We start from the raw sequence: 27,485 nt of genomic DNA, 5'->3' as shown, positions 1-27,485 counted from the left end.
TCAAACACGGTGTTTTAATTTTAACCAAAGCTACACAAATTTTGCAAATTTATATACAAAAAGCACACGAAACACGAGATCTTGCTTTGCTTCAAATACCTGACAGCATGAAACGATTTCTGCATGACAAAACGGGTGTGAAAATAAAAAGCGGCTTGTGAAATACGGCAAGTCGCCAGAATATATTTTTAAACGTATAACATACGTATACGTATTTAATCTTAATCGAACGAAATAACATGATCATGTTGATTCATCCTAGGTCCGACGAACGCAGTTTTTAAAGCCTAGGAAATTTCATTAATCAGAAAATAAATTCAACGCTTTTTCACAATCAGCACGGACTTTTCACTGTCTCGTTTAGTTAACACAAACATAAACAGTTCACCTGTTCTATTTTTTAAAGGAATTGACCGGTACAGCAATTTTTAAATAATTTCAGAAGGAGGAAAAAACTTACCGGCCGACTGCAGTTTCCATCGTTTGCCCTCGTTCTGAGGCGACGTCGCTATTAACGATGATTGAAACAGTAGAAGGGGACGTAATTCTTTTCCCCGCGTTTTTCCGTAACGCTAAAAATTTATAGAGTTTCTTTTTAGGAACGAGAATACATTAATACACTGACATGTGCTGTTATAAATACAAGCAAGCGACAACAAAAATATTACATTACAAGAAAAGAAAAGAACTTTTTAGAGAACAGACATAAAAAAGAAAAAAAAGAAAATGCAACTTATTTTACATGCACGAGAAGTAGAATGATTTACAACAATGAGTAAAACTATACAATTTACGCAAACTCCTTAAATAAGAAAGATATATAGAAAAAGTACACATGTAGTGCTCAGTGAAAAGCATTAGAGAATATTTTACTGGGGCTGTTTCGCAGGCTATTGAAGGGAAAGCTATTTTTCTATTTTAATTTTCTCCCCAAACAGGGGGAGTGAGCCGATCCTGGAGGTACTGCAATACCAGGCCAACTCGTGGCAAGAGCGGTGCAAGCACCTAACATCTCACCTAGTTGCAAAAATCAGTTTAATATCGAAGTACCCACATGGGGTACGTATCAGATATTAAGCTGATAAGAACAGATACTACACTTTGATCTTAGCCAAAAGGCCGAGAAGCGATACTCAAATCTTTCCGAGTTTCCAAAGCCTACAAATCCTATTTCTTACTCAAACACGGTGTTTTAATTTTAACCAAAGCTACACAAATTTTGCAAATTTATATACAAAAAGCACACGAAACACGAGATCTTGCTTTGCTTCAAATACCTGACAGCATGAAACGATTTCTGCATGACAAAACGGGTGTGAAAATAAAAAGCGGCTTGTGAAATACGGCAAGTCGCCAGAATATATTTTTAAACGTATAACATACGTATACGTATTTAATCTTAATCGAACGAAATAACATGATCATGTTGATTCATCCTAGGTCCGACGAACGCAGTTTTTAAAGCCTAGGAAATTTCATTAATCAGAAAATAAATTCAACGCTTTTTCACAATCAGCACGGACTTTTCACTGTCTCGTTTAGTTAACACAAACATAAACAGTTCACCTGTTCTATTTTTTAAAGGAATTGACCGGTACAGCAATTTTTAAATAAATTTCAGAAGGAGGAAAAAACTTACCGGCCGACTGCAGTTTCCATCGTTTGCCCTCGTTCTGAGGCGACGTCGCTATTAACGATGATTGAAACAGTAGAAGGGGACGTAATTCTTTTCCCCGCGTTTTTCCGTAACGCTAAAAATTTATAGAGTTTCTTTTTAGGAACGAGAATACATTAATACACTGACATGTGCTGTTATAAATACAAGCAAGCGACAACAAAAATATTACATTACAAGAAAAGAAAAGAACTTTTTAGAGAACAGACATAAAAAAGAAAAAAAAGAAAATGCAACTTATTTTACATGCACGAGAAGTAGAATGATTTACAACAATGAGTAAAACTATACAATTTACGCAAACTCCTTAAATAAGAAAGATATATAGAAAAAGTACACATGTAGTGCTCAGTGAAAAGCATTAGAGAATATTTTACTGGGGCTGTTTCGCAGGCTATTGAAGGGAAAAGCTATTTTTCTATTTTAATTTTCTCCCCAAACAGGGGGAGTGAGCCGATCCTGGAGGTACTGCAATACCAGGCCAACTCGTGGCAAGAGCGGTGCAAGCACCTAACATCTCACCTAGTTGCAAAAATCAGTTTAATATCGAAGTACCCACATGGGGTACGTATCAGATATTAAGCTGATAAGAACAGATACTACACTTTGATCTTAGCCAAAAGGCCGAGAAGCGATACTCAAATCTTTCCGAGTTTCCAAAGCCTACAAATCCTATTTCTTACTCAAACACGGTGTTTTAATTTTAACCAAAGCTACACAAATTTTGCAATTTATATACAAAAAGCACACGAAACACGAGATCTTGCTTTGCTTCAAATACCTGACAGCATGAAACGATTTCTGCATGACAAAACGGGTGTGAAAATAAAAAGCGGCTTGTGAAATACGGCAAGTCGCCAGAATATATTTTTAAACGTATAACATACGTATACGTATTTAATCTTAATCGAACGAAATAACATGATCATGTTGATTCATCCTAGGTCCGACGAACGCAGTTTTTAAAGCCTAGGAAATTTCATTAATCAGAAAATAAATTCAACGCTTTTTCACAATCAGCACGGACTTTTCACTGTCTCGTTTAGTTAACACAAACATAAACAGTTCACCTGTTCTATTTTTTAAAGGAATTGACCGGTACAGCAATTTTTAAATAAATTTCAGAAGGAGGAAAAAACTTACCGGCCGACTGCAGTTTCCATCGTTTGCCCTCGTTCTGAGGCGACGTCGCTATTAACGATGATTGAAACAGTAGAAGGGGACGTAATTCTTTTCCCCGCGTTTTTCCGTAACGCTAAAAATTTATAGAGTTTCTTTTTAGGAACGAGAATACATTAATACACTGACATGTGCTGTTATAAATACAAGCAAGCGACAACAAAAATATTACATTACAAGAAAAGAAAAGAACTTTTTAGAGAACAGACATAAAAAAGAAAAAAAAGAAAATGCAACTTATTTTACATGCACGAGAAGTAGAATGATTTACAACAATGAGTAAAACTATACAATTTACGCAAACTCCTTAAATAAGAAAGATATATAGAAAAAGTACACATGTAGTGCTCAGTGAAAAGCATTAGAGAATATTTTACTGGGGCTGTTTCGCAGGCTATTGAAGGGGAAAGCTATTTTTCTATTTTAATTTTCTCCCCAAACAGGGGGAGTGAGCCGATCCTGGAGGTACTGCAATACCAGGCCAACTCGTGGCAAGAGCGGTGCAAGCACCTAACATCTCACCTAGTTGCAAAAATCAGTTTAATATCGAAGTACCCACATGGGGTACGTATCAGATATTAAGCTGATAAGAACAGATACTACACTTTGATCTTAGCCAAAAGGCCGAGAAGCGATACTCAAATCTTTCCGAGTTTCCAAAGCCTACAAATCCTATTTCTTACTCAAACACGGTGTTTTAATTTTAACCAAAGCTACACAAATTTTGCAAATTTATATACAAAAAGCACACGAAACACGAGATCTTGCTTTGCTTCAAATACCTGACAGCATGAAACGATTTCTGCATGACAAAACGGGTGTGAAAATAAAAAGCGGCTTGTGAAATACGGCAAGTCGCCAGAATATATTTTTAAACGTATAACATACGTATACGTATTTAATCTTAATCGAACGAAATAACATGATCATGTTGATTCATCCTAGGTCCGACGAACGCAGTTTTTAAAGCCTAGGAAATTTCATTAATCAGAAAATAAATTCAACGCTTTTTCACAATCAGCACGGACTTTTCACTGTCTCGTTTAGTTAACACAAACATAAACAGTTCACCTGTTCTATTTTTTAAAGGAATTGACCGGTACAAGCAATTTTAAATAAATTTCAGAAGGAGGAAAAAAACTTACCGGCCGACTGCAGTTTCCATCGTTTGCCCTCGTTCTGAGGCGACGTCGCTATTAACGATGATTGAAACAGTAGAAGGGGACGTAATTCTTTTCCCCGCGTTTTTCCGTAACGCTAAAAATTTATAGAGTTTCTTTTTAGGAACGAGAATACATTAATACACTGACATGTGCTGTTATAAATACAAGCAAGCGACAACAAAAATATTACATTACAAGAAAAGAAAAGAACTTTTTAGAGAACAGACATAAAAAAGAAAAAAAAAGAAAATGCAACTTATTTTACATGCACGAGAAGTAGAATGATTTACAACAATGAGTAAAACTATACAATTTACGCAAACTCCTTAAATAAGAAAGATATATAGAAAAAGTACACATGTAGTGCTCAGTGAAAAGCATTAGAGAATATTTTACTGGGGCTGTTTCGCAGGCTATTGAAGGGAAAGCTATTTTTCTATTTTAATTTTCTCCCCAAACAGGGGGAGTGAGCCGATCCTGGAGGTACTGCAATACCAGGCCAACTCGTGGCAAGAGCGGTGCAAGCACCTAACATCTCACCTAGTTGCAAAAATCAGTTTAATATCGAAGTACCCACATGGGGTACGTATCAGATATTAAGCTGATAAGAACAGATACTACACTTTGATCTTAGCCAAAAGGCCGAGAAGCGATACTCAAATCTTTCCGAGTTTCCAAAGCCTACAAATCCTATTTCTTACTCAAACACGGTGTTTTAATTTTAACCAAAGCTACACAAATTTTGCAAATTTATATACAAAAAGCACACGAAACACGAGATCTTGCTTTGCTTCAAATACCTGACAGCATGAAACGATTTCTGCATGACAAAACGGGTGTGAAAATAAAAAGCGGCTTGTGAAATACGGCAAGTCGCCAGAATATATTTTTAAACGTATAACATACGTATACGTATTTAATCTTAATCGAACGAAATAACATGATCATGTTGATTCATCCTAGGTCCGACGAACGCAGTTTTTAAAGCCTAGGAAATTTCATTAATCAGAAAATAAATTCAACGCTTTTTCACAATCAGCACGGACTTTTCACTGTCTCGTTTAGTTAACACAAACATAAACAGTTCACCTGTTCTATTTTTTAAAGGAATTGACCGGTACAGCAATTTTTAAATAAATTTCAGAAGGAGGAAAAAACTTACCGGCCGACTGCAGTTTCCATCGTTTGCCCTCGTTCTGAGGCGACGTCGCTATTAACGATGATTGAAACAGTAGAAGGGGACGTAATTCTTTTCCCCGCGTTTTTCCGTAACGCTAAAAATTTATAGAGTTTCTTTTTAGGAACGAGAATACATTAATACACTGACATGTGCTGTTATAAATACAAGCAAGCGACAACAAAAATATTACATTACAAGAAAAGAAAAGAACTTTTTAGAGAACAGACATAAAAAAGAAAAAAAAGAAAATGCAACTTATTTTACATGCACGAGAAGTAGAATGATTTACAACAATGAGTAAAACTATACAATTTACGCAAACTCCTTAAATAAGAAAGATATATAGAAAAAGTACACATGTAGTGCTCAGTGAAAAGCATTAGAGAATATTTTACTGGGGCTGTTTCGCAGGCTATTGAAGGGAAAGCTATTTTTCTATTTTAATTTTCTCCCCAAACAGGGGGAGTGAGCCGATCCTGGAGGTACTGCAATACCAGGCCAACTCGTGGCAAGAGCGGTGCAAGCACCTAACATCTCACCTAGTTGCAAAAATCAGTTTAATATCGAAGTACCCACATGGGGTACGTATCAGATATTAAGCTGATAAGAACAGATACTACACTTTGATCTTAGCCAAAAGGCCGAGAAGCGATACTCAAATCTTTCCGAGTTTCCAAAGCCTACAAATCCTATTTCTTACTCAAACACGGTGTTTTAATTTTAACCAAAGCTACACAAATTTTGCAAATTTATATACAAAAAGCACACGAAACACGAGATCTTGCTTTGCTTCAAATACCTGACAGCATGAAACGATTTCTGCATGACAAAACGGGTGTGAAAATAAAAAGCGGCTTGTGAAATACGGCAAGTCGCCAGAATATATTTTTAAACGTATAACATACGTATACGTATTTAATCTTAATCGAACGAAATAACATGATCATGTTGATTCATCCTAGGTCCGACGAACGCAGTTTTTAAAGCCTAGGAAATTTCATTAATCAGAAAATAAATTCAACGCTTTTTCACAATCAGCACGGACTTTTCACTGTCTCGTTTAGTTAACACAAACATAAACAGTTCACCTGTTCTATTTTTTAAAGGAATTGACCGGTACAGCAATTTTTAAATAAATTTCAGAAGGAGGAAAAAACTTACCGGCCGACTGCAGTTTCCATCGTTTGCCCTCGTTCTGAGGCGACGTCGCTATTAACGATGATTGAAACAGTAGAAGGGGACGTAATTCTTTTCCCCGCGTTTTTCCGTAACGCTAAAAATTTATAGAGTTTCTTTTTAGGAACGAGAATACATTAATACACTGACATGTGCTGTTATAAATACAAGCAAGCGACAACAAAAATATTACATTACAAGAAAAGAAAAGAACTTTTTAGAGAACAGACATAAAAAAGAAAAAAAAGAAAATGCAACTTATTTTACATGCACGAGAAGTAGAATGATTTACAACAATGAGTAAAACTATACAATTTACGCAAACTCCTTAAATAAGAAAGATATATAGAAAAAGTACACATGTAGTGCTCAGTGAAAAGCATTAGAGAATATTTTACTGGGGCTGTTTCGCAGGCTATTGAAGGGAAAGCTATTTTTCTATTTTAATTTTCTCCCCAAACAGGGGGAGTGAGCCGATCCTGGAGGTACTGCAATACCAGGCCAACTCGTGGCAAGAGCGGTGCAAGCACCTAACATCTCACCTAGTTGCAAAAATCAGTTTAATATCGAAGTACCCACATGGGGTACGTATCAGATATTAAGCTGATAAGAACAGATACTACACTTTGATCTTAGCCAAAAGGCCGAGAAGCGATACTCAAATCTTTCCGAGTTTCCAAAGCCTACAAATCCTATTTCTTACTCAAACACGGTGTTTTAATTTTAACCAAAGCTACACAAATTTTGCAAATTTATATACAAAAAGCACACGAAACACGAGATCTTGCTTTGCTTCAAATACCTGACAGCATGAAACGATTTCTGCATGACAAAACGGGTGTGAAAATAAAAAGCGGCTTGTGAAATACGGCAAGTCGCCAGAATATATTTTTAAACGTATAACATACGTATACGTATTTAATCTTAATCGAACGAAATAACATGATCATGTTGATTCATCCTAGGTCCGACGAACGCAGTTTTTAAAGCCTAGGAAATTTCATTAATCAGAAAATAAATTCAACGCTTTTTCACAATCAGCACGGACTTTTCACTGTCTCGTTTAGTTAACACAAACATAAACAGTTCACCTGTTCTATTTTTTAAAGGAATTGACCGGTACAGCAATTTTTAAATAAATTTCAGAAGGAGGAAAAAACTTACCGGCCGACTGCAGTTTCCATCGTTTGCCCTCGTTCTGAGGCGACGTCGCTATTAACGATGATTGAAACAGTAGAAGGGGACGTAATTCTTTTCCCCGCGTTTTTCCGTAACGCTAAAAATTTATAGAGTTTCTTTTTAGGAACGAGAATACATTAATACACTGACATGTGCTGTTATAAATACAAGCAAGCGACAACAAAAATATTACATTACAAGAAAAGAAAAGAACTTTTTAGAGAACAGACATAAAAAAGAAAAAAAAGAAAATGCAACTTATTTTACATGCACGAGAAGTAGAATGATTTACAACAATGAGTAAAACTATACAATTTACGCAAACTCCTTAAATAAGAAAGATATATAGAAAAAGTACACATGTAGTGCTCAGTGAAAAGCATTAGAGAATATTTTACTGGGGCTGTTTCGCAGGCTATTGAAGGGAAAGCTATTTTTCTATTTTAATTTTCTCCCCAAACAGGGGGAGTGAGCCGATCCTGGAGGTACTGCAATACCAGGCCAACTCGTGGCAAGAGCGGTGCAAGCACCTAACATCTCACCTAGTTGCAAAAATCAGTTTAATATCGAAGTACCCACATGGGGTACGTATCAGATATTAAGCTGATAAGAACAGATACTACACTTTGATCTTAGCCAAAAGGCCGAGAAGCGATACTCAAATCTTTCCGAGTTTCCAAAGCCTACAAATCCTATTTCTTACTCAAACACGGTGTTTTAATTTTAACCAAAGCTACACAAATTTTGCAAATTTATATACAAAAAGCACACGAAACACGAGATCTTGCTTTGCTTCAAATACCTGACAGCATGAAACGATTTCTGCATGACAAAACGGGTGTGAAAATAAAAAGCGGCTTGTGAAATACGGCAAGTCGCCAGAATATATTTTTAAACGTATAACATACGTATACGTATTTAATCTTAATCGAACGAAATAACATGATCATGTTGATTCATCCTAGGTCCGACGAACGCAGTTTTTAAAGCCTAGGAAATTTCATTAATCAGAAAATAAATTCAACGCTTTTTCACAATCAGCACGGACTTTTCACTGTCTCGTTTAGTTAACACAAACATAAACAGTTCACCTGTTCTATTTTTTAAAGGAATTGACCGGTACAGCAATTTTTAAATAAATTTCAGAAGGAGGAAAAAACTTACCGGCCGACTGCAGTTTCCATCGTTTGCCCTCGTTCTGAGGCGACGTCGCTATTAACGATGATTGAAACAGTAGAAGGGGACGTAATTCTTTTCCCCGCGTTTTTCCGTAACGCTAAAAATTTATAGAGTTTCTTTTTAGGAACGAGAATACATTAATACACTGACATGTGCTGTTATAAATACAAGCAAGCGACAACAAAAATATTACATTACAAGAAAAGAAAAGAACTTTTTAGAGAACAGACATAAAAAAGAAAAAAAAGAAAATGCAACTTATTTTACATGCACGAGAAGTAGAATGATTTACAACAATGAGTAAAACTATACAATTTACGCAAACTCCTTAAATAAGAAAGATATATAGAAAAAGTACACATGTAGTGCTCAGTGAAAAGCATTAGAGAATATTTTACTGGGGCTGTTTCGCAGGCTATTGAAGGGAAAGCTATTTTTCTATTTTAATTTTCTCCCCAAACAGGGGGAGTGAGCCGATCCTGGAGGTACTGCAATACCAGGCCAACTCGTGGCAAGAGCGGTGCAAGCACCTAACATCTCACCTAGTTGCAAAAATCAGTTTAATATCGAAGTACCCACATGGGGTACGTATCAGATATTAAGCTGATAAGAACAGATACTACACTTTGATCTTAGCCAAAAGGCCGAGAAGCGATACTCAAATCTTTCCGAGTTTCCAAAGCCTACAAATCCTATTTCTTACTCAAACACGGTGTTTTAATTTTAACCAAAGCTACACAAATTTTGCAAATTTATATACAAAAAGCACACGAAACACGAGATCTTGCTTTGCTTCAAATACCTGACAGCATGAAACGATTTCTGCATGACAAAACGGGTGTGAAAATAAAAAGCGGCTTGTGAAATACGGCAAGTCGCCAGAATATATTTTTAAACGTATAACATACGTATACGTATTTAATCTTAATCGAACGAAATAACATGATCATGTTGATTCATCCTAGGTCCGACGAACGCAGTTTTTAAAGCCTAGGAAATTTCATTAATCAGAAAATAAATTCAACGCTTTTTCACAATCAGCACGGACTTTTCACTGTCTCGTTTAGTTAACACAAACATAAACAGTTCACCTGTTCTATTTTTTAAAGGAATTGACCGGTACAGCAATTTTTAAATAAATTTCAGAAGGAGGAAAAAACTTACCGGCCGACTGCAGTTTCCATCGTTTGCCCTCGTTCTGAGGCGACGTCGCTATTAACGATGATTGAAACAGTAGAAGGGGACGTAATTCTTTTCCCCGCGTTTTTCCGTAACGCTAAAAATTTATAGAGTTTCTTTTTAGGAACGAGAATACATTAATACACTGACATGTGCTGTTATAAATACAAGCAAGCGACAACAAAAATATTACATTACAAGAAAAGAAAAGAACTTTTTAGAGAACAGACATAAAAAAGAAAAAAAAGAAAATGCAACTTATTTTACATGCACGAGAAGTAGAATGATTTACAACAATGAGTAAAACTATACAATTTACGCAAACTCCTTAAATAAGAAAGATATATAGAAAAAGTACACATGTAGTGCTCAGTGAAAAGCATTAGAGAATATTTTACTGGGGCTGTTTCGCAGGCTATTGAAGGGAAAGCTATTTTTCTATTTTAATTTTCTCCCCAAACAGGGGGAGTGAGCCGATCCTGGAGGTACTGCAATACCAGGCCAACTCGTGGCAAGAGCGGTGCAAGCACCTAACATCTCACCTAGTTGCAAAAATCAGTTTAATATCGAAGTACCCACATGGGGTACGTATCAGATATTAAGCTGATAAGAACAGATACTTTTTTTTTTATATTTCAAACATTTTATTAATAATAGATATCAAATACTATATTGAATACAATCAATAGTTAAAATCATATATCACAGATAATACGATTGTAACTCAATATTAAATAAGTCCCGGAAATTAATGATAATCAAATACTTTTAGATTTAAATGAAATTACCAAAAATAAATTTACATGAAATCTATTTTCAAAACCCCTAAATAATTACTGAAAACCCCCCAATTTATAAATAAACAACAAAGTGTTTTGAATTCCTTTTACAAATCTATATATAAACTTTCCTTTAAATAATTTACCTTTATAACTAAAACCAGTTTTTGTAAACTAGTAATATATTTAACTTTAACTATAAATAAACATCATACGATAAATTTTACCTATAATGTTTACCTTTAACAAAATCAAAATACACAATACATAGTGATTACATTTAACATCAAAATCAATATCGTACATACACAACCCACTAAAGTCCATAATGCATTGTCATGTATGCTACGATAAATACTTTCACCTTTAAATTTCTAAACTGAACTGTTTTAAATACTACATGTAATAAATACATGTCAAATTCCATATTACTTTAGACTTTAAAGAAAACCATCAGAAAGTGCTGATTTGTAATTACAATAATTTTCATGTACTACAATATTAAAATCTGCTTGTAAACTGTCTAATATTAACTGTTTATGTTTATGCCTGTCCGATTCTTTACCAATTATATCCCGTAATTCCGTATCACTGAGTATAGACGAAACGAACTTATTCTGGTCATTTACACGACCTAATACCGGTATAACTTTCCCTTCTGATGTATTAAGTAAAACCAGTTGGTATGTTTCCCTTTTAACATCAGTCACTTTTCGCTTTTTACCACTAACAACTTTGTACTGTACTTCTCCAGAAAGATCGTCCGGATCTGTCGCGATATCGGACCATAACTTGGAAACGGACGAGGACTTTTCGGTATCCACGGTCTCTTGTGACGTATCCACGGTCTCCTGTGTCGTATCCTTTGTAACGGGGGAAGTATCCTGTGTAACCTGCATATCTACCGGTGTATCATCACTAATGTCACTGTTTTGAGTCTCCGGAACCGAGACTGCTTCCAACGGAACTGTTGCCTTTTTGCCTGACGGACAGTTCTTACGAATATGTCCAACGGTTCTACACTTCAGGCATAAGGGTGCCCTACCCACCACGGTAAGTAGACAGTCTTTACCTGCTATACTAGTACGGTATGGTAACGATTGTACATCCTTCTCTGAAATCTCCAATGTAACTTTAATGTTCCCATTAGCAAACGTTATTCCTTCGGATTTCTCCGTTTCACGTGAACAACTAACTATTTTGCCATACTGTTCTAAAAACGATTCAACTGCAGTTAGCTTTAACCACACTGGAAGCCACAAAACTTTCAATAACACTGTTCTTGTGTCTGCACGGCTTACTGCAACTCTGGTATCTAACGACGTAAAGTCCGAATTAATCACTTTATCAGCAATATCTTCAGTAGTAAAGGTTGTATACCAAACACCACCAATATCCACCTTGAAAATCGCTGTCACATCATCCGGGTTAACAATGTTCTTTAATGCACGGATAATCCAAGTACGTGTGTTAACTGGTGAGCCATCCGTAAACGAAAACTTCGCACTGCATCTAAGTAATCCATAATCTACTAAATCCATTTTAACACTTTAACTTTTAACTTTAACTTTTCACTCGCTTTAATCTTTGCCAAAAGGCCGAGAAGCGATACTCAAATCTTTCCGAGTTTCCAAAGCCTACAAATCCTATTTCTTACTCAAACACGGTGTTTTAATTTTAACCAAAGCTACACAAATTTTGCAAATTTATATACAAAAAGCACACGAAACACGAGATCTTGCTTTGCTTCAAATACCTGACAGCATGAAACGATTTCTGCATGACAAAACGGGTGTGAAAATAAAAAGCGGCTTGTGAAATACGGCAAGTCGCCAGAATATATTTTTAAACGTATAACATACGTATACGTATTTAATCTTAATCGAACGAAATAACATGATCATGTTGATTCATCCTAGGTCCGACGAACGCAGTTTTTAAAGCCTAGGAAATTTCATTAATCAGAAAATAAATTCAACGCTTTTTCACAATCAGCACGGACTTTTCACTGTCTCGTTTAGTTAACACAAACATAAACAGTTCACCTGTTCTATTTTTTAAAGGAATTGACCGGTACAGCAATTTTTAAATAAATTTCAGAAGGAGGAAAAAACTTACCGGCCGACTGCAGTTTCCATCGTTTGCCCTCGTTCTGAGGCGACGTCGCTATTAACGATGATTGAAACAGTAGAAGGGGACGTAATTCTTTTCCCCGCGTTTTTCCGTAACGCTAAAAATTTATAGAGTTTCTTTTTAGGAACGAGAATACATTAATACACTGACATGTGCTGTTATAAATACAAGCAAGCGACAACAAAAATATTACATTACAAGAAAAGAAAAGAACTTTTTAGAGAACAGACATAAAAAAGAAAAAAAAGAAAATGCAACTTATTTTACATGCACGAGAAGTAGAATGATTTACAACAATGAGTAAAACTATACAATTTACGCAAACTCCTTAAATAAGAAAGATATATAGAAAAAGTACACATGTAGTGCTCAGTGAAAAGCATTAGAGAATATTTTACTGGGGCTGTTTCGCAGGCTATTGAAGGGAAAGCTATTTTTCTATTTTAATTTTCTCCCCAAACAGGGGGAGTGAGCCGATCCTGGAGGTACTGCAATACCAGGCCAACTCGTGGCAAGAGCGGTGCAAGCACCTAACATCTCACCTAGTTGCAAAAATCAGTTTAATATCGAAGTACCCACATGGGGTACGTATCAGATATTAAGCTGATAAGAACAGATACTACACTTTGATCTTAGCCAAAAGGCCGAGAAGCGATACTCAAATCTTTCCGAGTTTCCAAAGCCTACAAATCCTATTTCTTACTCAAACACGGTGTTTTAATTTTAACCAAAGCTACACAAATTTTGCAAATTTATATACAAAAAGCACACGAAACACGAGATCTTGCTTTGCTTCAAATACCTGACAGCATGAAACGATTTCTGCATGACAAAACGGGTGTGAAAATAAAAAGCGGCTTGTGAAATACGGCAAGTCGCCAGAATATATTTTTAAACGTATAACATACGTATACGTATTTAATCTTAATCGAACGAAATAACATGATCATGTTGATTCATCCTAGGTCCGACGAACGCAGTTTTTAAAGCCTAGGAAATTTCATTAATCAGAAAATAAATTCAACGCTTTTTCACAATCAGCACGGACTTTTCACTGTCTCGTTTAGTTAACACAAACATAAACAGTTCACCTGTTCTATTTTTTAAAGGAATTGACCGGTACAGCAATTTTTAAATAAATTTCAGAAGGAGGAAAAAACTTACCGGCCGACTGCAGTTTCCATCGTTTGCCCTCGTTCTGAGGCGACGTCGCTATTAACGATGATTGAAACAGTAGAAGGGGACGTAATTCTTTTCCCCGCGTTTTTCCGTAACGCTAAAAATTTATAGAGTTTCTTTTTAGGAACGAGAATACATTAATACACTGACATGTGCTGTTATAAATACAAGCAAGCGACAACAAAAATATTACATTACAAGAAAAGAAAAGAACTTTTTAGAGAACAGACATAAAAAAGAAAAAAAAGAAAATGCAACTTATTTTACATGCACGAGAAGTAGAATGATTTACAACAATGAGTAAAACTATACAATTTACGCAAACTCCTTAAATAAGAAAGATATATAGAAAAAGTACACATGTAGTGCTCAGTGAAAAGCATTAGAGAATATTTTACTGGGGCTGTTTCGCAGGCTATTGAAGGGAAAGCTATTTTTCTATTTTAATTTTCTCCCCAAACAGGGGGAGTGAGCCGATCCTGGAGGTACTGCAATACCAGGCCAACTCGTGGCAAGAGCGGTGCAAGCACCTAACATCTCACCTAGTTGCAAAAATCAGTTTAATATCGAAGTACCCACATGGGGTACGTATCAGATATTAAGCTGATAAGAACAGATACTACACTTTGATCTTAGCCAAAAGGCCGAGAAGCGATACTCAAATCTTTCCGAGTTTCCAAAGCCTACAAATCCTATTTCTTACTCAAACACGGTGTTTTAATTTTAACCAAAGCTACACAAATTTTGCAAATTTATATACAAAAAGCACACGAAACACGAGATCTTGCTTTGCTTCAAATACCTGACAGCATGAAACGATTTCTGCATGACAAAACGGGTGTGAAAATAAAAAGCGGCTTGTGAAATACGGCAAGTCGCCAGAATATATTTTTAAACGTATAACATACGTATACGTATTTAATCTTAATCGAACGAAATAACATGATCATGTTGATTCATCCTAGGTCCGACGAACGCAGTTTTTAAAGCCTAGGAAATTTCATTAATCAGAAAATAAATTCAACGCTTTTTCACAATCAGCACGGACTTTTCACTGTCTCGTTTAGTTAACACAAACATAAACAGTTCACCTGTTCTATTTTTTAAAGGAATTGACCGGTACAGCAATTTTTAAATAAATTTCAGAAGGAGGAAAAAACTTACCGGCCGACTGCAGTTTCCATCGTTTGCCCTCGTTCTGAGGCGACGTCGCTATTAACGATGATTGAAACAGTAGAAGGGGACGTAATTCTTTTCCCCGCGTTTTTCCGTAACGCTAAAAATTTATAGAGTTTCTTTTTAGGAACGAGAATACATTAATACACTGACATGTGCTGTTATAAATACAAGCAAGCGACAACAAAAATATTACATTACAAGAAAAGAAAAGAACTTTTTAGAGAACAGACATAAAAAAGAAAAAAAAGAAAATGCAACTTATTTTACATGCACGAGAAGTAGAATGATTTACAACAATGAGTAAAACTATACAATTTACGCAAACTCCTTAAATAAGAAAGATATATAGAAAAAGTACACATGTAGTGCTCAGTGAAAAGCATTAGAGAATATTTTACTGGGGCTGTTTCGCAGGCTATTGAAGGGAAAGCTATTTTTCTATTTTAATTTTCTCCCCAAACAGGGGGAGTGAGCCGATCCTGGAGGTACTGCAATACCAGGCCAACTCGTGGCAAGAGCGGTGCAAGCACCTAACATCTCACCTAGTTGCAAAAATCAGTTTAATATCGAAGTACCCACATGGGGTACGTATCAGATATTAAGCTGATAAGAACAGATACTACACTTTGATCTTAGCCAAAAGGCCGAGAAGCGATACTCAAATCTTTCCGAGTTTCCAAAGCCTACAAATCCTATTTCTTACTCAAACACGGTGTTTTAATTTTAACCAAAGCTACACAAATTTTGCAAATTTATATACAAAAAGCACACGAAACACGAGATCTTGCTTTGCTTCAAATACCTGACAGCATGAAACGATTTCTGCATGACAAAACGGGTGTGAAAATAAAAAGCGGCTTGTGAAATACGGCAAGTCGCCAGAATATATTTTTAAACGTATAACATACGTATACGTATTTAATCTTAATCGAACGAAATAACATGATCATGTTGATTCATCCTAGGTCCGACGAACGCAGTTTTTAAAGCCTAGGAAATTTCATTAATCAGAAAATAAATTCAACGCTTTTTCACAATCAGCACGGACTTTTCACTGTCTCGTTTAGTTAACACAAACATAAACAGTTCACCTGTTCTATTTTTTAAAGGAATTGACCGGTACAGCAATTTTTAAATAAATTTCAGAAGGAGGAAAAAACTTACCGGCCGACTGCAGTTTCCATCGTTTGCCCTCGTTCTGAGGCGACGTCGCTATTAACGATGATTGAAACAGTAGAAGGGGACGTAATTCTTTTCCCCGCGTTTTTCCGTAACGCTAAAAATTTATAGAGTTTCTTTTTAGGAACGAGAATACATTAATACACTGACATGTGCTGTTATAAATACAAGCAAGCGACAACAAAAATATTACATTACAAGAAAAGAAAAGAACTTTTTAGAGAACAGACATAAAAAAGAAAAAAAAGAAAATGCAACTTATTTTACATGCACGAGAAGTAGAATGATTTACAACAATGAGTAAAACTATACAATTTACGCAAACTCCTTAAATAAGAAAGATATATAGAAAAAGTACACATGTAGTGCTCAGTGAAAAGCATTAGAGAATATTTTACTGGGGCTGTTTCGCAGGCTATTGAAGGGAAAGCTATTTTTCTATTTTAATTTTCTCCCCAAACAGGGGGAGTGAGCCGATCCTGGAGGTACTGCAATACCAGGCCAACTCGTGGCAAGAGCGGTGCAAGCACCTAACATCTCACCTAGTTGCAAAAATCAGTTTAATATCGAAGTACCCACATGGGGTACGTATCAGATATTAAGCTGATAAGAACAGATACTACACTTTGATCTTAGCCAAAAGGCCGAGAAGCGATACTCAAATCTTTCCGAGTTTCCAAAGCCTACAAATCCTATTTCTTACTCAAACACGGTGTTTTAATTTTAACCAAAGCTACACAAATTTTGCAAATTTATATACAAAAAGCACACGAAACACGAGATCTTGCTTTGCTTCAAATACCTGACAGCATGAAACGATTTCTGCATGACAAAACGGGTGTGAAAATAAAAAGCGGCTTGTGAAATACGGCAAGTCGCCAGAATATATTTTTAAACGTATAACATACGTATACGTATTTAATCTTAATCGAACGAAATAACATGATCATGTTGATTCATCCTAGGTCCGACGAACGCAGTTTTTAAAGCCTAGGAAATTTCATTAATCAGAAAATAAATTCAACGCTTTTTCACAATCAGCACGGACTTTTCACTGTCTCGTTTAGTTAACACAAACATAAACAGTTCACCTGTTCTATTTTTTAAAGGAATTGACCGGTACAGCAATTTTTAAATAAATTTCAGAAGGAGGAAAAAACTTACCGGCCGACTGCAGTTTCCATCGTTTGCCCTCGTTCTGAGGCGACGTCGCTATTAACGATGATTGAAACAGTAGAAGGGGACGTAATTCTTTTCCCCGCGTTTTTCCGTAACGCTAAAAATTTATAGAGTTTCTTTTTAGGAACGAGAATACATTAATACACTGACATGTGCTGTTATAAATACAAGCAAGCGACAACAAAAATATTACATTACAAGAAAAGAAAAGAACTTTTTAGAGAACAGACATAAAAAAGAAAAAAAAGAAAATGCAACTTATTTTACATGCACGAGAAGTAGAATGATTTACAACAATGAGTAAAACTATACAATTTACGCAAACTCCTTAAATAAGAAAGATATATAGAAAAAGTACACATGTAGTGCTCAGTGAAAAGCATTAGAGAATATTTTACTGGGGCTGTTTCGCAGGCTATTGAAGGGAAAGCTATTTTTCTATTTTAATTTTCTCCCCAAACAGGGGGAGTGAGCCGATCCTGGAGGTACTGCAATACCAGGCCAACTCGTGGCAAGAGCGGTGCAAGCACCTAACATCTCACCTAGTTGCAAAAATCAGTTTAATATCGAAGTACCCACATGGGGTACGTATCAGATATTAAGCTGATAAGAACAGATACTACACTTTGATCTTAGCCAAAAGGCCGAGAAGCGATACTCAAATCTTTCCGAGTTTCCAAAGCCTACAAATCCTATTTCTTACTCAAACACGGTGTTTTAATTTTAACCAAAGCTACACAAATTTTGCAAATTTATATACAAAAAGCACACGAAACACGAGATCTTGCTTTGCTTCAAATACCTGACAGCATGAAACGATTTCTGCATGACAAAACGGGTGTGAAAATAAAAAGCGGCTTGTGAAATACGGCAAGTCGCCAGAATATATTTTTAAACGTATAACATACGTATACGTATTTAATCTTAATCGAACGAAATAACATGATCATGTTGATTCATCCTAGGTCCGACGAACGCAGTTTTTAAAGCCTAGGAAATTTCATTAATCAGAAAATAAATTCAACGCTTTTTCACAATCAGCACGGACTTTTCACTGTCTCGTTTAGTTAACACAAACATAAACAGTTCACCTGTTCTATTTTTTAAAGGAATTGACCGGTACAGCAATTTTTAAATAAATTTCAGAAGGAGGAAAAAACTTACCGGCCGACTGCAGTTTCCATCGTTTGCCCTCGTTCTGAGGCGACGTCGCTATTAACGATGATTGAAACAGTAGAAGGGGACGTAATTCTTTTCCCCGCGTTTTTCCGTAACGCTAAAAATTTATAGAGTTTCTTTTTAGGAACGAGAATACATTAATACACTGACATGTGCTGTTATAAATACAAGCAAGCGACAACAAAAATATTACATTACAAGAAAAGAAAAGAACTTTTTAGAGAACAGACATAAAAAAGAAAAAAAAGAAAATGCAACTTATTTTACATGCACGAGAAGTAGAATGATTTACAACAATGAGTAAAACTATACAATTTACGCAAACTCCTTAAATAAGAAAGATATATAGAAAAAGTACACATGTAGTGCTCAGTGAAAAGCATTAGAGAATATTTTACTGGGGCTGTTTCGCAGGCTATTGAAGGGAAAGCTATTTTTCTATTTTAATTTTCTCCCCAAACAGGGGGAGTGAGCCGATCCTGGAGGTACTGCAATACCAGGCCAACTCGTGGCAAGAGCGGTGCAAGCACCTAACATCTCACCTAGTTGCAAAAATCAGTTTAATATCGAAGTACCCACATGGGGTACGTATCAGATATTAAGCTGATAAGAACAGATACTTTTTTTTTATATTTCAAACATTTTATTAATAATAGATATCAAATACTATATTGATTACAATCAATAGTTAAAATCATTTATCACAGATAATACGATTGTAACTCAATAATGAAAAAGTCCCTGAAATTACTTATATTCAAATACTTTTAGTTTTAAATGAAATTACCAAAAATAAATTTACATGAAATCTATTTTCAAAACCCCTAAATAATTACTGAAAACCCCCCAATTTATAAATAAACAAACAAAGTGTTTTAAATTCCTTTTACAAATCTATATATAAACTTTCCTTTAAATACTTTACCTTTATTATTAAAACCAGTTTTTGTAAACTAGTATTATTTTTAACTTTAACTATAAATAAACATCATACGATAAATTTTACCTATAATGTTTACCTTTAACCAAATCAAAATACAAAATACATATATATTTATAAGTGATTACTTTTAAACAACAAAATCAATATCGTACACACACAACCCACTAAAGTCCATAATGCATTGTCATGTGTGCCACGATAGTTACTTATACCTTTAAATATTTAACTGAACTGTTTTCAAAACAACATGTAATAATACATTTTAAAGTTAATCTTTATATAAAAAATAAGAAGGACTTACTTCAACCTCATAATTTTTAAATTTCTTTGAATCCTTAAAACTGTCTTGTATTAACTGTCTATGTTTTTTCCTATCCGGTTCTCCGCCTATTATGTAATATAAAGCTCCAGCATTATAAATAAACGATACTAGCATATCATGTTCATCTATGCGACCTACGGCCGGCTCAACTTTGCCTGAGTCCCTTCTAATAAACCTAAGTTGACAATGTTCCTTTTTGACCGATGCTACTTTTCTCTTTTTGCCACTAACAACTGTGAATGTTTTATCTACAGAAAGATCCTCCGGTTCTGGAGCCCTGTCAGACCAAAACTTGGAACTTGACGAGGACTTATCGGTATCCACGGTATCTGATAAAACGGGGGAAGTAACCACGGTATCTGGTGTAACGGAAGTAATATCCACGGTATCTGATGTAACGGGGGAATTATCCATGGTATCATCTATGACTAACGGTATCTCATCACTTATGTCACTGATTTGTGTCTCTGGTATTGAGACTTCTTCCAACGGTACGGTTTCCTTTTTGCCTAACGGACAGTTCCTACGTATATGTCCCACAGTATTACACTTAAGGCATAACGGTGCCCTACCAACAACGGTAAGTAAACAGTCTTTCCCAGCCACTTTTGTACGGTACGGTAACGACTTAATATCCTGTTCCGATATTTCCAACGTAACTTTAATGTTTCCATTACAAAACTTAACTCCCTCTGAAGTCTCCTTTTCATGAGCACAACTTACAACTTTGCCAAACTGTTCTAGATAAGATATAACTGTATTCCGCTTTATCCACAAAGGAAGCCACAGAACCTTTAACAACACTGTACTTTTGTCTGCACGACTAACGGTGACTTTAGTATCCAACGATGTAAAGTCTGAACCTATAACTTTGTCAGCAACATTAACATCACTAAAGGTTGCATACCACGTACCACCAATATCCACTTTAAATATACCTTCTATAGCTTCCGGATTAATTAAGTTCTTTAAAATACGAAGAATCCAGGTACGTGTGTTCACTGGTGATCCATCCGAAAACGTAAACTTTGCACTTAGTCTAAGAATATCATAATCCACATTTTCCATTTTAACAAAATAACTTTACACTTTAAACTTTCTACTCGCTATAATCTTTGCCAAAAGCCGAGAAGCGATACTCAAATCTTTCCGAGTTTCCAAAGCCTACAAATCCTATTTCTTACTCAAACACGGTGTTTTAATTTTAACCAAAGCTACACAAATTTTGCAAATTTATATACAAAAAGCACACGAAACACGAGATCTTGCTTTGCTTCAAATACCTGACAGCATGAAACGATTTCTGCATGACAAAACGGGTGTGAAAATAAAAAGCGGCTTGTGAAATACGGCAAGTCGCCAGAATATATTTTTAAACGTATAACATACGTATACGTATTTAATCTTAATCGAACGAAATAACATGATCATGTTGATTCATCCTAGGTCCGACGAACGCAGTTTTTAAAGCCTAGGAAATTTCATTAATCAGAAAATAAATTCAACGCTTTTTCACAATCAGCACGGACTTTTCACTGTCTCGTTTAGTTAACACAAACATAAACAGTTCACCTGTTCTATTTTTTAAAGGAATTGACCGGTACAGCATTTTTAAATAAATTTCAGAAGGAGGAAAAAACTTACCGGCCGACTGCAGTTTCCATCGTTTGCCCTCGTTCTGAGGCGACGTCGCTATTAACGATGATTGAAACAGTAGAAGGGGACGTAATTCTTTTCCCCGCGTTTTTCCGTAACGCTAAAAATTTATAGAGTTTCTTTTTAGGAACGAGAATACATTAATACACTGACATGTGCTGTTATAAATACAAGCAAGCGACAACAAAAATATTACATTACAAGAAAAGAAAAGAACTTTTTAGAGAACAGACATAAAAAAGAAAAAAAAGAAAATGCAACTTATTTTACATGCACGAGAAGTAGAATGATTTACAACAATGAGTAAAACTATACAATTTACGCAAACTCCTTAAATAAGAAAGATATATAGAAAAAGTACACATGTAGTGCTCAGTGAAAAGCATTAGAGAATATTTTACTGGGGCTGTTTCGCAGGCTATTGAAGGGAAAGCTATTTTTCTATTTTAATTTTCTCCCCAAACAGGGGGAGTGAGCCGATCCTGGAGGTACTGCAATACCAGGCCAACTCGTGGCAAGAGCGGTGCAAGCACCTAACATCTCACCTAGTTGCAAAAATCAGTTTAATATCGAAGTACCCACATGGGGTACGTATCAGATATTAAGCTGATAAGAACAGATACTACACTTTGATCTTAGCCAAAAGGCCGAGAAGCGATACTCAAATCTTTCCGAGTTTCCAAAGCCTACAAATCCTATTTCTTACTCAAACACGGTGTTTTAATTTTAACCAAAGCTACACAAATTTTGCAAATTTATATACAAAAAGCACACGAAACACGAGATCTTGCTTTGCTTCAAATACCTGACAGCATGAAACGATTTCTGCATGACAAAACGGGTGTGAAAATAAAAAGCGGCTTGTGAAATACGGCAAGTCGCCAGAATATATTTTTAAACGTATAACATACGTATACGTATTTAATCTTAATCGAACGAAATAACATGATCATGTTGATTCATCCTAGGTCCGACGAACGCAGTTTTTAAAGCCTAGGAAATTTCATTAATCAGAAAATAAATTCAACGCTTTTTCACAATCAGCACGGACTTTTCACTGTCTCGTTTAGTTAACACAAACATAAACAGTTCACCTGTTCTATTTTTTAAAGGAATTGACCGGTACAGCAATTTTTAAATAAATTTCAGAAGGAGGAAAAAACTTACCGGCCGACTGCAGTTTCCATCGTTTGCCCTCGTTCTGAGGCGACGTCGCTATTAACGATGATTGAAACAGTAGAAGGGGACGTAATTCTTTTCCCCGCGTTTTTCCGTAACGCTAAAAATTTATAGAGTTTCTTTTTAGGAACGAGAATACATTAATACACTGACATGTGCTGTTATAAATACAAGCAAGCGACAACAAAAATATTACATTACAAGAAAAGAAAAGAACTTTTTAGAGAACAGACATAAAAAAGAAAAAAAAGAAAATGCAACTTATTTTACATGCACGAGAAGTAGAATGATTTACAACAATGAGTAAAACTATACAATTTACGCAAACTCCTTAAATAAGAAAGATATATAGAAAAAGTACACATGTAGTGCTCAGTGAAAAGCATTAGAGAATATTTTACTGGGGCTGTTTCGCAGGCTATTGAAGGGAAAGCTATTTTTCTATTTTAATTTTCTCCCCAAACAGGGGGAGTGAGCCGATCCTGGAGGTACTGCAATACCAGGCCAACTCGTGGCAAGAGCGGTGCAAGCACCTAACATCTCACCTAGTTGCAAAAATCAGTTTAATATCGAAGTACCCACATGGGGTACGTATCAGATATTAAGCTGATAAGAACAGATACTACACTTTGATCTTAGCCAAAAGGCCGAGAAGCGATACTCAAATCTTTCCGAGTTTCCAAAGCCTACAAATCCTATTTCTTACTCAAACACGGTGTTTTAATTTTAACCAAAGCTACACAAATTTTGCAAATTTATATACAAAAAGCACACGAAACACGAGATCTTGCTTTGCTTCAAATACCTGACAGCATGAAACGATTTCTGCATGACAAAACGGGTGTGAAAATAAAAAGCGGCTTGTGAAATACGGCAAGTCGCCAGAATATATTTTTAAACGTATAACATACGTATACGTATTTAATCTTAATCGAACGAAATAACATGATCATGTTGATTCATCCTAGGTCCGACGAACGCAGTTTTTAAAGCCTAGGAAATTTCATTAATCAGAAAATAAATTCAACGCTTTTTCACAATCAGCACGGACTTTTCACTGTCTCGTTTAGTTAACACAAACATAAACAGTTCACCTGTTCTATTTTTTAAAGGAATTGACCGGTACAGCAATTTTTAAATAAATTTCAGAAGGAGGAAAAAACTTACCGGCCGACTGCAGTTTCCATCGTTTGCCCTCGTTCTGAGGCGACGTCGCTATTAACGATGATTGAAACAGTAGAAGGGGACGTAATTCTTTTCCCCGCGTTTTTCCGTAACGCTAAAAATTTATAGAGTTTCTTTTTAGGAACGAGAATACATTAATACACTGACATGTGCTGTTATAAATACAAGCAAGCGACAACAAAAATATTACATTACAAGAAAAGAAAAGAACTTTTTAGAGAACAGACATAAAAAAGAAAAAAAAGAAAATGCAACTTATTTTACATGCACGAGAAGTAGAATGATTTACAACAATGAGTAAAACTATACAATTTACGCAAACTCCTTAAATAAGAAAGATATATAGAAAAAGTACACATGTAGTGCTCAGTGAAAAGCATTAGAGAATATTTTACTGGGGCTGTTTCGCAGGCTATTGAAGGGAAAGCTATTTTTCTATTTTAATTTTCTCCCCAAACAGGGGGAGTGAGCCGATCCTGGAGGTACTGCAATACCAGGCCAACTCGTGGCAAGAGCGGTGCAAGCACCTAACATCTCACCTAGTTGCAAAAATCAGTTTAATATCGAAGTACCCACATGGGGTACGTATCAGATATTAAGCTGATAAGAACAGATACTACACTTTGATCTTAGCCAAAAGGCCGAGAAGCGATACTCAAATCTTTCCGAGTTTCCAAAGCCTACAAATCCTATTTCTTACTCAAACACGGTGTTTTAATTTTAACCAAAGCTACACAAATTTTGCAAATTTATATACAAAAAGCACACGAAACACGAGATCTTGCTTTGCTTCAAATACCTGACAGCATGAAACGATTTCTGCATGACAAAACGGGTGTGAAAATAAAAAGCGGCTTGTGAAATACGGCAAGTCGCCAGAATATATTTTTAAACGTATAACATACGTATACGTATTTAATCTTAATCGAACGAAATAACATGATCATGTTGATTCATCCTAGGTCCGACGAACGCAGTTTTTAAAGCCTAGGAAATTTCATTAATCAGAAAATAAATTCAACGCTTTTTCACAATCAGCACGGACTTTTCACTGTCTCGTTTAGTTAACACAAACATAAACAGTTCACCTGTTCTATTTTTTAAAGGAATTGACCGGTACAGCAATTTTTAAATAAATTTCAGAAGGAGGAAAAAACTTACCGGCCGACTGCAGTTTCCATCGTTTGCCCTCGTTCTGAGGCGACGTCGCTATTAACGATGATTGAAACAGTAGAAGGGGACGTAATTCTTTTCCCCGCGTTTTTTCCGTAACGCTAAAAATTTATAGAGTTTCTTTTTAGGAACGAGAATACATTAATACACTGACATGTGCTGTTATAAATACAAGCAAGCGACAACAAAAATATTACATTACAAGAAAAGAAAAGAACTTTTTAGAGAACAGACATAAAAAGAAAAAAAAGAAAATGCAACTTATTTTACATGCACGAGAAGTAGAATGATTTACAACAATGAGTAAAACTATACAATTTACGCAAACTCCTTAAATAAGAAAGATATATAGAAAAAGTACACATGTAGTGCTCAGTGAAAAGCATTAGAGAATATTTTACTGGGGCTGTTTCGCAGGCTATTGAAGGGAAAGCTATTTTTCTATTTTAATTTTCTCCCCAAACAGGGGGAGTGAGCCGATCCTGGAGGTACTGCAATACCAGGCCAACTCGTGGCAAGAGCGGTGCAAGCACCTAACATCTCACCTAGTTGCAAAAATCAGTTTAATATCGAAGTACCCACATGGGGTACGTATCAGATATTAAGCTGATAAGAACAGATACTACACTTTGATCTTAGCCAAAAGGCCGAGAAGCGATACTCAAATCTTTCCGAGTTTCCAAAGCCTACAAATCCTATTTCTTACTCAAACACGGTGTTTTAATTTTAACCAAAGCTACACAAATTTTGCAAATTTATATACAAAAAGCACACGAAACACGAGATCTTGCTTTGCTTCAAATACCTGACAGCATGAAACGATTTCTGCATGACAAAACGGGTGTGAAAATAAAAAGCGGCTTGTGAAATACGGCAAGTCGCCAGAATATATTTTTAAACGTATAACATACGTATACGTATTTAATCTTAATCGAACGAAATAACATGATCATGTTGATTCATCCTAGGTCCGACGAACGCAGTTTTTAAAGCCTAGGAAATTTCATTAATCAGAAAATAAATTCAACGCTTTTTCACAATCAGCACGGACTTTTCACTGTCTCGTTTAGTTAACACAAACATAAACAGTTCACCTGTTCTATTTTTTAAAGGAATTGACCGGTACAGCAATTTTTAAATAAATTTCAGAAGGAGGAAAAAACTTACCGGCCGACTGCAGTTTCCATCGTTTGCCCTCGTTCTGAGGCGACGTCGCTATTAACGATGATTGAAACAGTAGAAGGGGACGTAATTCTTTTCCCCGCGTTTTTCCGTAACGCTAAAAATTTATAGAGTTTCTTTTTAGGAACGAGAATACATTAATACACTGACATGTGCTGTTATAAATACAAGCAAGCGACAACAAAAATATTACATTACAAGAAAAGAAAAGAACTTTTTAGAGAACAGACATAAAAAAGAAAAAAAAGAAAATGCAACTTATTTTACATGCACGAGAAGTAGAATGATTTACAACAATGAGTAAAACTATACAATTTACGCAAACTCCTTAAATAAGAAAGATATATAGAAAAAGTACACATGTAGTGCTCAGTGAAAAGCATTAGAGAATATTTTACTGGGGCTGTTTCGCAGGCTATTGAAGGGAAAGCTATTTTTCTATTTTAATTTTCTCCCCAAACAGGGGGAGTGAGCCGATCCTGGAGGTACTGCAATACCAGGCCAACTCGTGGCAAGAGCGGTGCAAGCACCTAACATCTCACCTAGTTGCAAAAATCAGTTTAATATCGAAGTACCCACATGGGGTACGTATCAGATATTAAGCTGATAAGAACAGATACTACACTTTGATCTTAGCCAAAAGGCCGAGAAGCGATACTCAAATCTTTCCGAGTTTCCAAAGCCTACAAATCCTATTTCTTACTCAAACACGGTGTTTTAATTTTAACCAAAGCTACACAAATTTTGCAAATTTATATACAAAAAGCACACGAAACACGAGATCTTGCTTTGCTTCAAATACCTGACAGCATGAAACGATTTCTGCATGACAAAACGGGTGTGAAAATAAAAAGCGGCTTGTGAAATACGGCAAGTCGCCAGAATATATTTTTAAACGTATAACATACGTATACGTATTTAATCTTAATCGAACGAAATAACATGATCATGTTGATTCATCCTAGGTCCGACGAACGCAGTTTTTAAAGCCTAGGAAATTTCATTAATCAGAAAATAAATTCAACGCTTTTTCACAATCAGCACGGACTTTTCACTGTCTCGTTTAGTTAACACAAACATAAACAGTTCACCTGTTCTATTTTTAAAGGAATTGACCGGTACAGCAAT

At 35.6% G+C, this 27,485-nt stretch overlaps 20 non-coding genes across 20 annotated transcripts; all 20 read right to left on the bottom strand.

Moving 5' to 3' along the window:
• Positions 1-938: 938 nt before the first annotated feature.
• Positions 939-1,131, bottom strand: LOC139506859 (U2 spliceosomal RNA). Its single transcript, XR_011660416.1, has one exon. It is a non-coding gene; the product is annotated as a U2 spliceosomal RNA (small nuclear RNA).
• Positions 1,132-2,118: 987 nt separating this feature from the next.
• Positions 2,119-2,311, bottom strand: LOC139506858 (U2 spliceosomal RNA). The gene has a single exon (XR_011660415.1). It is a non-coding gene; the product is annotated as a U2 spliceosomal RNA (small nuclear RNA).
• A 986-nt stretch (positions 2,312-3,297) lies between these two features.
• On the bottom strand, positions 3,298-3,490 carry LOC139506857 (U2 spliceosomal RNA). Its single transcript, XR_011660414.1, has one exon. It is a non-coding gene; the product is annotated as a U2 spliceosomal RNA (small nuclear RNA).
• A 988-nt stretch (positions 3,491-4,478) lies between these two features.
• LOC139506855 (U2 spliceosomal RNA) lies at positions 4,479-4,671 on the bottom strand. Its single transcript, XR_011660412.1, has one exon. It is a non-coding gene; the product is annotated as a U2 spliceosomal RNA (small nuclear RNA).
• Positions 4,672-5,657: 986 nt separating this feature from the next.
• Positions 5,658-5,850, bottom strand: LOC139506854 (U2 spliceosomal RNA). Its single transcript, XR_011660411.1, has one exon. It is a non-coding gene; the product is annotated as a U2 spliceosomal RNA (small nuclear RNA).
• A 986-nt stretch (positions 5,851-6,836) lies between these two features.
• LOC139506853 (U2 spliceosomal RNA) lies at positions 6,837-7,029 on the bottom strand. The gene has a single exon (XR_011660410.1). It is a non-coding gene; the product is annotated as a U2 spliceosomal RNA (small nuclear RNA).
• Positions 7,030-8,015: 986 nt separating this feature from the next.
• On the bottom strand, positions 8,016-8,208 carry LOC139506852 (U2 spliceosomal RNA). The gene has a single exon (XR_011660409.1). It is a non-coding gene; the product is annotated as a U2 spliceosomal RNA (small nuclear RNA).
• Positions 8,209-9,194: 986 nt separating this feature from the next.
• Positions 9,195-9,387, bottom strand: LOC139506851 (U2 spliceosomal RNA). The gene has a single exon (XR_011660408.1). It is a non-coding gene; the product is annotated as a U2 spliceosomal RNA (small nuclear RNA).
• Positions 9,388-10,373: 986 nt separating this feature from the next.
• Positions 10,374-10,569, bottom strand: LOC139506861 (U2 spliceosomal RNA). The gene has a single exon (XR_011660418.1). It is a non-coding gene; the product is annotated as a U2 spliceosomal RNA (small nuclear RNA).
• Positions 10,570-13,285: 2,716 nt separating this feature from the next.
• On the bottom strand, positions 13,286-13,478 carry LOC139506850 (U2 spliceosomal RNA). The gene has a single exon (XR_011660407.1). It is a non-coding gene; the product is annotated as a U2 spliceosomal RNA (small nuclear RNA).
• A 986-nt stretch (positions 13,479-14,464) lies between these two features.
• On the bottom strand, positions 14,465-14,657 carry LOC139506849 (U2 spliceosomal RNA). The gene has a single exon (XR_011660406.1). It is a non-coding gene; the product is annotated as a U2 spliceosomal RNA (small nuclear RNA).
• Positions 14,658-15,643: 986 nt separating this feature from the next.
• Positions 15,644-15,836, bottom strand: LOC139506847 (U2 spliceosomal RNA). The gene has a single exon (XR_011660405.1). It is a non-coding gene; the product is annotated as a U2 spliceosomal RNA (small nuclear RNA).
• A 986-nt stretch (positions 15,837-16,822) lies between these two features.
• Positions 16,823-17,015, bottom strand: LOC139506846 (U2 spliceosomal RNA). Its single transcript, XR_011660404.1, has one exon. It is a non-coding gene; the product is annotated as a U2 spliceosomal RNA (small nuclear RNA).
• Positions 17,016-18,001: 986 nt separating this feature from the next.
• Positions 18,002-18,194, bottom strand: LOC139506845 (U2 spliceosomal RNA). Its single transcript, XR_011660403.1, has one exon. It is a non-coding gene; the product is annotated as a U2 spliceosomal RNA (small nuclear RNA).
• Positions 18,195-19,180: 986 nt separating this feature from the next.
• LOC139506860 (U2 spliceosomal RNA) lies at positions 19,181-19,375 on the bottom strand. Its single transcript, XR_011660417.1, has one exon. It is a non-coding gene; the product is annotated as a U2 spliceosomal RNA (small nuclear RNA).
• Positions 19,376-22,104: 2,729 nt separating this feature from the next.
• LOC139506865 (U2 spliceosomal RNA) lies at positions 22,105-22,297 on the bottom strand. The gene has a single exon (XR_011660421.1). It is a non-coding gene; the product is annotated as a U2 spliceosomal RNA (small nuclear RNA).
• A 986-nt stretch (positions 22,298-23,283) lies between these two features.
• LOC139506863 (U2 spliceosomal RNA) lies at positions 23,284-23,476 on the bottom strand. Its single transcript, XR_011660420.1, has one exon. It is a non-coding gene; the product is annotated as a U2 spliceosomal RNA (small nuclear RNA).
• Positions 23,477-24,462: 986 nt separating this feature from the next.
• On the bottom strand, positions 24,463-24,655 carry LOC139506862 (U2 spliceosomal RNA). The gene has a single exon (XR_011660419.1). It is a non-coding gene; the product is annotated as a U2 spliceosomal RNA (small nuclear RNA).
• A 986-nt stretch (positions 24,656-25,641) lies between these two features.
• Positions 25,642-25,834, bottom strand: LOC139506856 (U2 spliceosomal RNA). Its single transcript, XR_011660413.1, has one exon. It is a non-coding gene; the product is annotated as a U2 spliceosomal RNA (small nuclear RNA).
• A 986-nt stretch (positions 25,835-26,820) lies between these two features.
• LOC139506844 (U2 spliceosomal RNA) lies at positions 26,821-27,013 on the bottom strand. Its single transcript, XR_011660402.1, has one exon. It is a non-coding gene; the product is annotated as a U2 spliceosomal RNA (small nuclear RNA).
• Positions 27,014-27,485: the final 472 nt, after the last annotated feature.

This window comes from Mytilus edulis, unplaced genomic scaffold, assembly GCF_963676685.1.
Source record: "Mytilus edulis unplaced genomic scaffold, xbMytEdul2.2 SCAFFOLD_1146, whole genome shotgun sequence".
NCBI lineage: Eukaryota > Metazoa > Mollusca > Bivalvia > Mytilida > Mytilidae > Mytilus > Mytilus edulis.
This window is presented reverse-complemented; position numbering and strand designations above follow the sequence as displayed.